Source organism: Marmota marmota, unplaced genomic scaffold (assembly GCF_001458135.2).
Source record: "Marmota marmota marmota unplaced genomic scaffold, marMar, whole genome shotgun sequence".
NCBI classification, from domain to species: Eukaryota; Metazoa; Chordata; class Mammalia; order Rodentia; family Sciuridae; genus Marmota; species Marmota marmota.
Window position 1 is genome coordinate 525992 of NW_026000137.1, and position 11369 is coordinate 537360.

Sequence of the window (11369 nt, forward strand, 5' to 3'; positions counted from 1 at the left end):
GAAGGGCTGCACAAAGGTTGCTTTTCAGATTAAAATAATAGCCATCAGGTCTTACTGTCCCTGTCTTGGCCTTGGGGTTGCGGTCATCGACGTCCTGTTCAGTGCACGGAGGCCTCCTGACACTGCCCCTCTCTGGTGGCTGCTGATTTGTCTCCTCAGGCTGAGCTGCCAAGCCCCAGTGCAGAGGCCCACGAGACCGTGTTGCTCCTGTTGCCCTCTGTGCCTTGCTTGCCTGTGCGCCCCTCCTGCCACATTGGTCTGCGCCTCGAGGCCCCGTCCTGTCACATGGGCCCTTACAGTCCCCTGTCTCTAGCTTCTGGGGCTGTAAAGTAAAATGACTGCTGGATGAGCCCCACGTCACCAGCGTCTCCTGCTGCATGGACCTTATTGTGGCGTCTGCTCCTGAGAGGGCTCTGGTCTGTGGGTGATGGCCTGAGCTGACCCTGAGTTCCATGCCAGGAGCCCTGCCCAGGCAGGATCCTGGGATGGACCTGGGGTGATCCCAATGGACCTGGCTTCCCCCCTGGCCAGGGCCCTGGGGCCTGAGTGTCTTCACAGGTCCTGGCCCTGCTGCGGCTCCTGGGGACAGAGGTGGGGCAGTGGGTGTTGGCCTCCTGACCCCTGCAGCTGCCGCCTCTCGGGCCTTCTCCGCCCTTCCGCTCCTGTCCACAGAGGGCCAGGAAGTCCTGCAGGCGGGTCAGAAGACAGGCTGTGCCCCCCCGCCCCGTGGCCTTGGAGCTGCTTGGCAAGAGAACTGGGAAGCCGTTGCCTTGCTCCAGACATCGTGTCCTACTTCTGACATGCGAGCCTTAGGTGGGTTCAGCTCTTCCAGAGGTGGTTCCCTACGCTATGAAATGGGAAGACACTTCTGAGCTCCCTAGGTGGCCTGTGGATTCACCGAAGTTTGACATCTGGATGTTTAGGGCTTTGCCTAGTGTCTAAGAGAATCCTGGTTGTTATTGCCCCTTTCTGAGACGCATGTGGGTTAGCAGTATGTGTCAATTGGCTAGGCCAGAGACCTGTCCCAGATGTGGTTGACATCTACAGTGGGTCGTCTTTAAAGTAGGTGAACTGGGCCCACTCTGCCCCAAGACTCTGCCCCGAGACTCCCCTGAGACTGCAGCATCCAACACGGCCCAACCCTCCAGCTCCACCTGTTCTTGGGGTTTTAGACTTCTCTGTCTATGTGGCCATGTGAGCTGAGTCTTCAAAATGAATTTCTTAATACACGCCTGTGCCATGGTGGGCGTATGGGGACAGGGCCCCGTTGTAAGTCTGGAGCACTCTTACTGTGTCCAATTTAGATTTGCCTCCAGTGTGGCACCAACCTGGAGTCCTTCCTGTCTGTCACACGTTTGGTGACCTTCTATGTGTAGATCACAAAGTCTCTGTCCTTGCAGTTTCTCTGACCAATGGGAACGTTGACACACGTCTGCCTCTTCCCCAGGGACTCCGTACCTGCTCAGGAAAGCCCAGAACCTAGCCCAGTGCCAGGCACAGGGGAGATTCTCAGTGAAGGTTGGGGCGTTGGCTGGGATGCGCTTCATGCAGATGTTCTCATTGTACCACGGTGGCCTTGGATCCCAGGGCATGTCGACGCCCCAGCTTGAGTCTCTGCTGCAGGTGGCCCTGAGCACTTCCTGTGTCATGCCCACTCCTCCTGTCTTTGGTCTCCAGTGGAGATGCTGCTTGTGTTGAAAGACACACCTGTCCTTAAAGACAGCCATGGGAACAACCAGCCATCAACCACCAAGGCCCCATTCTCAGGTCCTGGGACCCGTTTCCTCTGGTTGTTATCAGCTGTCTCACAGCAGTGCTTGGATCTCATCTGAGCTGCCCGGCTGCCTCCCCCAGGATCTGCAGGAAACCCAGAGTTGGGCTGAGTGAAGCCTCCATTCCCTCCTGTCCCCTCCTCAGGGAGAAGCATGTCTGCCGCGCGTCCTCTCTGCCTGGGAGGGTCAGAAACACACGGGCACCAGGAAGGAGGCCAGCGAGGACGGGCGGCGGCTTGGCCTCACATCCCGAGTCGTGAGCAAGAGCAGACAGCAGGTGTGCAGGAAGCAGCACCGTCCGGGGGAGCTTCAGCCCCCAGGACCCCAGACCAGGCGCACACTGAGCGGCCCCTTTCCTGACGTGACCTTGGGACTTGTCTTCTCTCCGCACGTGCCCAGCGCGTCTGTCTGTCCTGTGGGCTGTTGCAGGGCTGGAGTTGTTCTCACCAGAAACTCTTTGTGAAAGAAAGTGCTGAGTGATGTCAACATGTTTTTGAATAAACAGTGACAATGGCAATTGGAGAAACGAAACCTGAGGAACCACTGTGATTGTCCACTTTTTAAAAGTCCAGAAAAACAGCACAAAGTTGCTTCCTTTACCAATGCATGACTAGTCTCTAGTGACAGGTTATATTTCCAATCACCCAATTCATCGATAATTGCCAGGAGACACCTTGCACCCCTGTGAGGTTCTAGGTCGGTGGTCTCCGTGCAGACCTGGCGCCAAGCCGTTTCCAGCTCTGTGAGGTCGGGCGTCGCTGACGGCTGAATTCCACCAGGAGCCTCTGTTTTCTGACTTGTTGACCAGGAACGCCATCCCCATCCCACAAGGTGATCTGAAAACACCCCAGGGAGGTCTGTGCCGAGGCCGGCTGTGCCGGGCACACGCCTGGGCACCGTATTCAAATTCATAGGCGGGTGAATGGCTTCTGCACTCTTTTTCGTTTTGTTTGCTCCTCTTTGGACCCCTCCCATCTCCTGGGCACCTTCAGAATAAAGCACTCAAACTGAGTGCGGGCTTTGCATGCCAGTCTTGAATAGGGGCAGTGGGTCCACCTCAGAGTTTACCTGCCCCCTGCTGCATGGAGCCGGCTGCGTATGATGCAATCAGGCTTCTGTTCTGCAGTCGCTATGGCAAGGCAGGCCCGGCATCTGCCCTGCATCTGCCTGACACTGAACCTACTGGCTGCAGAGCCGGCGCGGACTCCTGAGGTGGAGAGAGGCCATTTGCTCTCCTTTTGCTCAAGTGCCGGCACTCCCCGGAGCTCCTCCCAGCCTCTGAGATGCTGTTGAATCCTGATTCGTCACTGATGTTATTGCTACCTCTCCTAACTTCACGTGTCACCAGCAGTTTGGTGGAACATAAATCATTTTAAACATTGAGGCTGGTCTGGCTGCAATATCTGTTCTCCATCGATTGCTGGAGTTGGATCAGCATTTAAGGACTGCAAGGCAAGCAGCCTGGGGCCAGGACCTGACCACTGTGAGGGGCTGACTTCAGTCAAGGACAAGTCTTCTACATCCAGGGAATTCACGGGAACACTACCCCGGACCACGGACTAATGCAAAGTCCTGCCACATTCCTCCTTCCTCAGTCACCTGCCTCCAAGGCCTGAGATCCCGGAGCCTTTTCTCAATGTTCAGCCAGCTGAGAATCCCCCTAAGAGCATCTTGACCATGGCGTCCTCTGTCAGCATTCTGACTGAGCCTCTGCAAAGCACCAGGCGTTTACGGTCGTGATGGTAGCCACCTTCACCGAGGGCGCGGTGCTAAGGGCGTCGCTAAGTTACCATTAGGAACCTACAGTGAGAACAGTCATCATCCCTACCTGACAGGTGGGGAAAAGGAGACTTAGGGAAGTTGAGGTACTTTCCCAGGCAGGTGAGCTCGGGCACCCCTGGCCGGGACTCCCGGTTACTCCTGGATCAGTGCTAAGTATCAGGAGTTAGCACTGTAGAATGTTCTAGATAGTTATTGACTTATCACCGAGAGTGGTCAACCTCCTTCTGGAGAATGTGAGGTAAGAGAATATTCTTGCTAAGGACAGGGCAGAGATAAATGTTCCTTTTTTTATTCCAGTCTAAATTTTCCCTTTGGTTTTTTCCACCCAGCTGCAGCACGTACATTACTGTTATGTGCCACATAATCACAAATGATGGCACTTTCCCTTTTAAAAGCAAAGAGCAAATAAGTTAAATCAAAAGAGGACCCGGGGGCTTCTGGTGTCTGCGTGACCTGGGCCTCATCCCTATCCTTCACGAGAATCCCCAGCAGAACACACAGGTCATGGTCATGTCCGTGTGATGGTGAGGCCCAGAGGATGACCTTGGGCCACACTGCAGCATGCAGCCGAGGTCATTTAAATCCACCTGCTGGGTCTTGCTCACAGCGGACCTGGGAGGAGAAGGAAGGACTCTTCCTGGCAATCGCTGGGCAAAGCCTGTGCTGCTGGCCAGATGACCCCTTCCTCCTGGCTCCCTGCCAGGGGGTCCCCCTCCTGCTTTATACTTCCCTCAGTCCAATGGTCACTTCAGCATCTTCAGAGAGATCACATGGGGAGGCTGAGGCGGAGGGTGGCTTGAGCCTAGGAGGTCAAGGTCAGCCTGGGCAGCACAGCAAGACCCTGTCTCAATATATACATATACACACATATATATACTTTTGAGAGGTGTGTGTGTGTGTGTGTGTGTGTGTATGTATGTGTGTGACTCTGAGACTCTGACCACATTGTTGGGAATCAAGCCCATTAGGAAACGGCTTTTCTTTGGCCACACCTCCGTCACTCAGGTCTTGACTGCTCAGATTTTGATTCCTTCACATTGTGTCCTGTTCAGGGCCACGTGTTGCATGAATTTTAAACCCTTCGACAAACCGGTTTTTATCAGAGAGAATGTCAAGTGCTCTCCATCTCTAATGAGTTGGCATTTTCTTGAAATTCCTCAAATAGTTATAGCGAGACACAGTGAGACATCTGGCATATAGAAACGGTCCTCCAAATAGACCAGTGAGCAGGGCCATGGAAACGGAAGCCCTAAAAACCAGGACGTGGACACTAACCCCACAGGGTGGCCCAGGGCATGCCGAGAGGCCCGAGGACACTTCCTGCCTTCATCCCTGTTTGCATCATCGTCCTTCATTATCAAAGACGCCGCTGCTGACGTTGTCATTTCCTGGGCCAAGATGTCCATTTAGCGTGTACTTAGAGTGCATCTTTGCTGTGGGGGCTAGCATGGTGAGTTGAAAGATAGCTCATCTTGCAAGCCCTGCTCCTGAGTGCTGGGATTATTCTGGGAAGGCGTCCTGCAAAGTGAGCCCCACCAGCGTCCACCCAATGTCAACTGGAGGCTGTGGAAACAAAACTATGGGAACATTTGTTTTTTCTTTCAGAGACCTCAAAATACTTGACCTTGTCCTTGGGTTTATCAAAGCAAGAATGCTTTATCTCACAGATTTCCAAAAGAACTGAAATATCTCTGGCTGGTTAGAAGGCAGTGGCTCAAGGAAATGCTGTCAGCCTACGTCTACATCATGAACCTGGCCTCAAACAGTGTGCAATGATCTGATGAAAGTGGCATCCAGTTCCTTGTGCACCCTGCACAATCATGAAGACAGGTAGAGGGCCTTCACTGCTAAAGACCAAAGGTGGCTGGCCCAGCAGACAATGGGGGCTCCAGGTTGCTGGCCGTGTGCAGCCAGCCCTGACCGCAGAATTCTTCAGAAAGTACCTGAGATGGACGGCAGAGGGAGCGTGCACGGAGAGGGCCGTGCAGTTCTGGAGTTGCCCAGTTCAAAGTGGATGCAAGAAGCTACTGAAGAAAGTCCATTGATTTATCACCGAGCACCCTGAGTTGGCAGTTTGTGACAGGAATGCCCCTATGGGAACTGACTATGGACAAGAGGCTGTAGAGGCTGGCAGCAGCCAGCCCCAGCTCGAACCTGGAAACTTGGTGGAGCTTCCAGCATGAAATTGCCTGCAGTCTTTGAACCATAAAGGAGGCGACTCTAAGGAGTTAATGGATCCTGGTAACCAGCTTCTTGTTGCTGTGACCAAAAGACCTAACAGCAACTTAGAGGAAGACATTTATTTTGGCTCACAGTTTCAGAGGCTGAGACCACGGGTGGCAGACACCATAGCCCTGATGCTGAGGTGAGGCAGAGCCTCATGGCGGAAGGAGAGCAGCTCAGGCCGTGGCAGCCAGGAAGGAGAGACAGCTGCCCTCACCAGCAACAAAATAACCCCACGGGCCACCCCCATCACCCTAGCCACCCCCACTGCCCATAGCTACTGCCCAGTTGGTCCATGCCTGTGGACTGGACCACTAGTTGGGGCCCCCCTGTCCTTACCACTTCACCTCTGCACGCTCCGGCACTGTTTCACACAGCTTTGGGGACACCTGACATCCAACCACGCCGTCAGCTCACTGAGAACCAGACAGACACAGGTCGAGCAGGTGCAAAATAGATCGTTTAAAAAGATTTAAATCTTTTCTTTGACCATATAGACAAAAAGCTCCTACATGTAAGTAGTAATTAATGATACTTTTAAAAGAGCCAGGTGAAAAAAGTATAGATTTCCAGAATAATAAAAACAAACATTATTGGTATTTCCAACACACACTCACTGAGGATAAGGAAAGTAAGACTCCTGTTTCAAAGGTGTCAGGATACCAGGCACGTCCCCAAATGACATTGCACGAAGGAAAGCAAAGAGAAAAACCAAGGACTTCAAAATGAGTCCCTCTTGGCAGCAGGGTGCTGCAGTGTGTGCTGGGATTGTGCGTGGCCCTGGGCCAGAAATTAGTACCTTAGACACTTGTCATGTCACCTTGTTTTTTTGTAAGAAAAGCAAGGAATCTAAATGTAAGTTTGTTAAGCCAAAAGAAATAGATGGAAGATCTAATCTGATTAAACTGTATACATAAATCTACATATAACTATCATAAGGTCTTAAATCTCATAGGTCCTGCTAATTTCTGTGACATCTAGGAGGTCATGAAGAAATCTGCTGAAATTAGACCTAGAACACTTTGACCTTCAGACAAGCCACGCGCTTCCTCGGCTTGGTGGAGGCTGGACACTGTGGGAAGCATTTTTTCATCATGTATCTATAGCTCGTCTGTAAAAATGTGTTTATTTCCTGGGTTCCTTGAAATAGTTTTTAGGGAAACATTCCATGAGATATTTTTTGCTTTGGTTCAGTTTAGGACAACATCTACTATGTGCCAACCCTGTAGCTCCATGTGGGTGGCGCAGACATGGGGAGGAACCAGCCTGCTCCAGGAGCGGGGTCACAGACACATCCACATACTCTTCCAACTGTGTGCACAGTCCTGTGAGGTCACAGGAAGGTCTTATGTGGAGGCACATGGAAGGACCCCAGGAATGGTGACTATGAAATTTCTAGGGGGGAGTTGATGTTGACAGGGACAGATGGCAGCCAGGTGCTTGTGGGCATGTGGATACCTGTGGGTGCGTGTGTGACTGTGGGAACAACATAGGGGAGACTCAGGAACGTGTCATGATTCCAAGTGTTGGGTGATGGGAGTCTTTGAAAGATGGTTTCTACACAGGGAATTGATGAGGGCCATTGGTTAGCATTTGGGTAATTCACTGACAGGTACTCATGCAGGTGACAGGAGTCGGGGCAGAGTGCAGACTGAGAGAAGGGAGCGCTGGGCTGGGTCTACAGGACAGACTGCAGGAGGGAGGGGACGGCTCATCCGGCAGTGGCGACTGAGACACAGGCTGGGCTAAGAACTGCGTTGGAAGGTTGAGTGAGCAGCACTGATCACTAGCCTGGTGGGGAATGGAGACCTGGTTAGTGGATGTCATCGAGAGGACATTTATCTTCCATGACTTGGATGGTTTGAGTACAGACTAAATCCTGAAGTTACTTTTCCTTAAAACGTTACATTTAAGCATTTTTTATTGGTGCACGTGCTCGTGTGTGACTGTGGTCCCACTGTGACATACTCGTGTGTCACATCATAGAGTGTGGCCCCTCCTTTCCCTGCCCTTATCTCTTCCTCCATCTACTGGTCTCTCTTCTGTTTTCATGATGCATCTTTCTTTCTCGCTTCCTTTTACGTTTTTCCCTCTGACTTCCACTGCCGCAGTCTGGCTGGGCACAAATCACGAGCCACTCAAGCAGGAACAAACTTTATTTCTGAACTCCACCAGCACACTCCACACACACTCCCCGGGAACTCTCCCGAACGCCACGGGGCTCCTCCAGGAACCACCAACCGGAAAATCCCTCCTCCTCCGGCACTTCCCCAACCAATGGGAACTCTCCGGGAATCCCCGCGAGAGCTCAACCGGAACTCAACGGGAACTCCGCCAGAACTCCAAAGTCATCATCTTAATGGCTCGCTGGCGTCACCTCTCAACCACTACTTCTGACAAAAATGCCATGCGTCATCCCGACTCGGCTGTGGCCCTCAACATTCCGCATGTGGAGATAGTTTCTGAATCTGGTTTTTTGCTCAACATGATATTCTCCAACTTCATCAGTTTCCAGCAAATGACACAATTTCATTCTTCATGGCTGAATAAAGCTCCATTGTGTAGATACACCACATTTCTTTATCCATTTATCTGTTGGTAGACATCTAGGCCGGTTCCATAGTTTGGTTATTGTGAATTGTGCTGTATCAACATGGGTGTGCATGCATCACTATAGCATGCTGGTTTTAGTTCTGTTGTATAAATATGATAATGGTGATTCCATACCTGGCCTTTTGAGGCCCCTCCATACTGATCTCCACAGTGTTTGTACCATTCACAACCCCACCAACAGTGTCCAAGTTCCTTGCCCCAATACCTGTGATGCATTTGCTATGTGTATTCTTGATGACTGCTGTCCTTCCTTCTGTGAGATGAAATCCGAGTGTAGTTTTGATCTGCCTTTCCCTAATGACTAAACATGTTGGGCATTTTTTCATATATTTGTTGGTCATTAGAATTTCTCATTTTTCATGTTTTTATTAGCACGTTATAATTATACATAATAGCGGGGCTCATTTGACACAGTCACACATGCATGGAGTGTGACTTGCTCCCCTCAGCCCCAGCGCTCCCCTTCCCTCCCCTCCTCCCCTTCCCTGCTCCCTCCCTGCACTGTCCACTCGCCCTCTAATCATTCACAGCTTCCTTTTAAAGACCAGTGTCACTCCGCATTTGCTAGTAAGTGAGGAAACTGGAGAACACCATGCTAAGTGCGATAAGCCAGACGGAGAAGGTCAAGGGTTGAATGCTCTCTCTCATATGTGGAAGTTGGACCAGAGTAAGGGGAAAACATGGCAGCATGGGGGGGGGGGTCCCTGGAAAGAGAAGGGAGATCCGTGGAGCAGAGGAAGGGGATTAGGGAGAGGGAGGAGGGATGGGAAAAGGGAGGGATGGTGGAATGAGTGACCAAATTCTGCTATGTGCATAATGAACATCCCGCCGTGCATCCATCTTTATGTATCTCTGTAAAGCACTAACTGAGTTTCTTCTTTTGAGAAATGTCTTTCTAGTTCATTTGCCCACTTATTAATGGGTTGGTTGTTTTTGGTGTTCAGTCTTTTGAGTTCTTTACATTCTATGTATTAATCCTCTGTCAGAAGAATACGTAGCAAAGGTTTCCTCCTATTGGGTGTGTTCTCTCTTCACGTTCTGGACTTTCCTTTGCTGTGCAGAGCTGTTTAACTTGATGTCATCACCTTTGTCGACTCTTGCCATTATTTCCTGAGCTTTAGAGCTCCTGTCGAGGCAGTGCTTCCTGTGCCTATATGCCAGAGGGTTGGCCCTGTTTTCTTCTGTGGGTTGCACAGTTCTGGTCTAATTCCTGGGTCTTCAATCCATTGAGTTGATTTTGGTGCAGGTGAGAGGATCTAGTCTCATTCTTCCACACATGAATCACGGGTTTTCCCAGTGGTTAAAAAGGCTGTCTTTTCTCGCATGTGTTTTTGCACCTTTGTTAAAGATCAGATGACTATATCTGAGTGGGTCGTCTGTGTCTTCCTTTTGTCCCGTTGGTGGGTGTGTCTGTGTTCATATTAGTACCATGCTGTTTGCTACTGTTGCTCTGGAGTGAGATTTTAAATTGGTTACTGTGATGACTCCAGCATTGTTCATTTTGGGTGGAATTTCTTTGGCCATTCTGAGCCTTCCATTCTTTTATTTGGATGTTGGGACTGTGTTTCTAGTTCTGTGTGAAGAATGTCACTCGTATTTTGACCGAGTTTGCACAGGACCTGTAGCTGGGTCTCGGTAACATGGCTATTAGATTGTAAACACTGTTGACTTTCCCTCTGGATATTAACCAGCTATGTATTTGTTCCTGTAACTTTAAAAATAGCATTGGCTGCAAAGCACTTACAGGTTTGAAATTGCATAAAAACTCAGATGTGGGTCATGCTGCCTCCTGGTTGGGTGGAAGTGTGAGTGTCCAGTCCCTGTTCTCAGCCGGTTTCAATATTGCAGCCTGTGATTCAGAGAATGCACACAGCACCTTCTTTCTTTGAAAAGTGGATACTAACATTTTTCTTTAAGAAAAATTTAAACATTGAAAATTAAAGAGAATAGCATGTTAAATATTAAAATACCCATGACCTGCCCATAATAAAAGGGTGCCATATTTTCTTCAGCTATTTTTCCGCAGAAGCATTTCGGAGCAAATTCAGAAACAATGACAGTTTATCCCTTGTTACTTCAGTGTGTGTCTCTAAAACACAAGGGTGACTACTCAACAGGCCCAGGGGCGACTCCTTGACACCCACCTTCACGTGTCCCCAGTGCCCTGGAGGTGTCTTCGCAGGACTCCAGGCGAGGCGAGAGGCCAGGTCACCTTGGCTTTGCCCAGTGCTGAAATCTTTTACTCTCCAACAAACACCTCCACTCATTTTCTGCTTGTGGCAAAATAATGAGTATGATTTCATTTCCAGAGATGAAGGCTGCACTTCATTTTGATAAGATATTTCAGTCTCATCAAAGCTTTAATCGGGCAGCAATAAACAGCCACTGGCCGGCGATTCCCATTTACCTTCCCCACATGCTCTGAGGAGGGCCAAACGGGCCGCAGAGAGGGTTCAGGAGTCTGGAAACCACCCCCAAACAGAACAGCGCTCCCCACGTGATTAGAATTTACTTTCTGTGGACTTTCCCCAAACACTGCTCTCTGTTGTTAAGGGATTGATTCAGATTGAGTATAAAATGTGCAGAAATGTAAACATACTCAGACTAGCACGGGTAATATTCTAGCATATTTTTAAAGAAATTGTTCCTAAGGGGTTTGTACCAGATGAAGTGGGTTTCTACTTAAATGTTGACTATAGCCCCATTTCCCTGTTCTCAGCCCAAATCGTGGATGTTTCTGCTCACTTGATTGACAAGGCTCCTTGAATGACTGAAACTGTCTCAGGTTTGCCTGGGAGTCACTTTTCTATGTGGAAAGATGGTCTTCCCCAGCCATGCCCACCCACCCATCTCAGGCCTGTGGGCCGGGAGCTGGGGGTGGAGGAAAGATGACCACTCAGGACGCTGTGGGTCTCTGCTTCTAAGGTGTCGCCCTGCTGCCGCTGCTTGGGCAGCCTCCCCTGACCGTCTGGAAGGCCA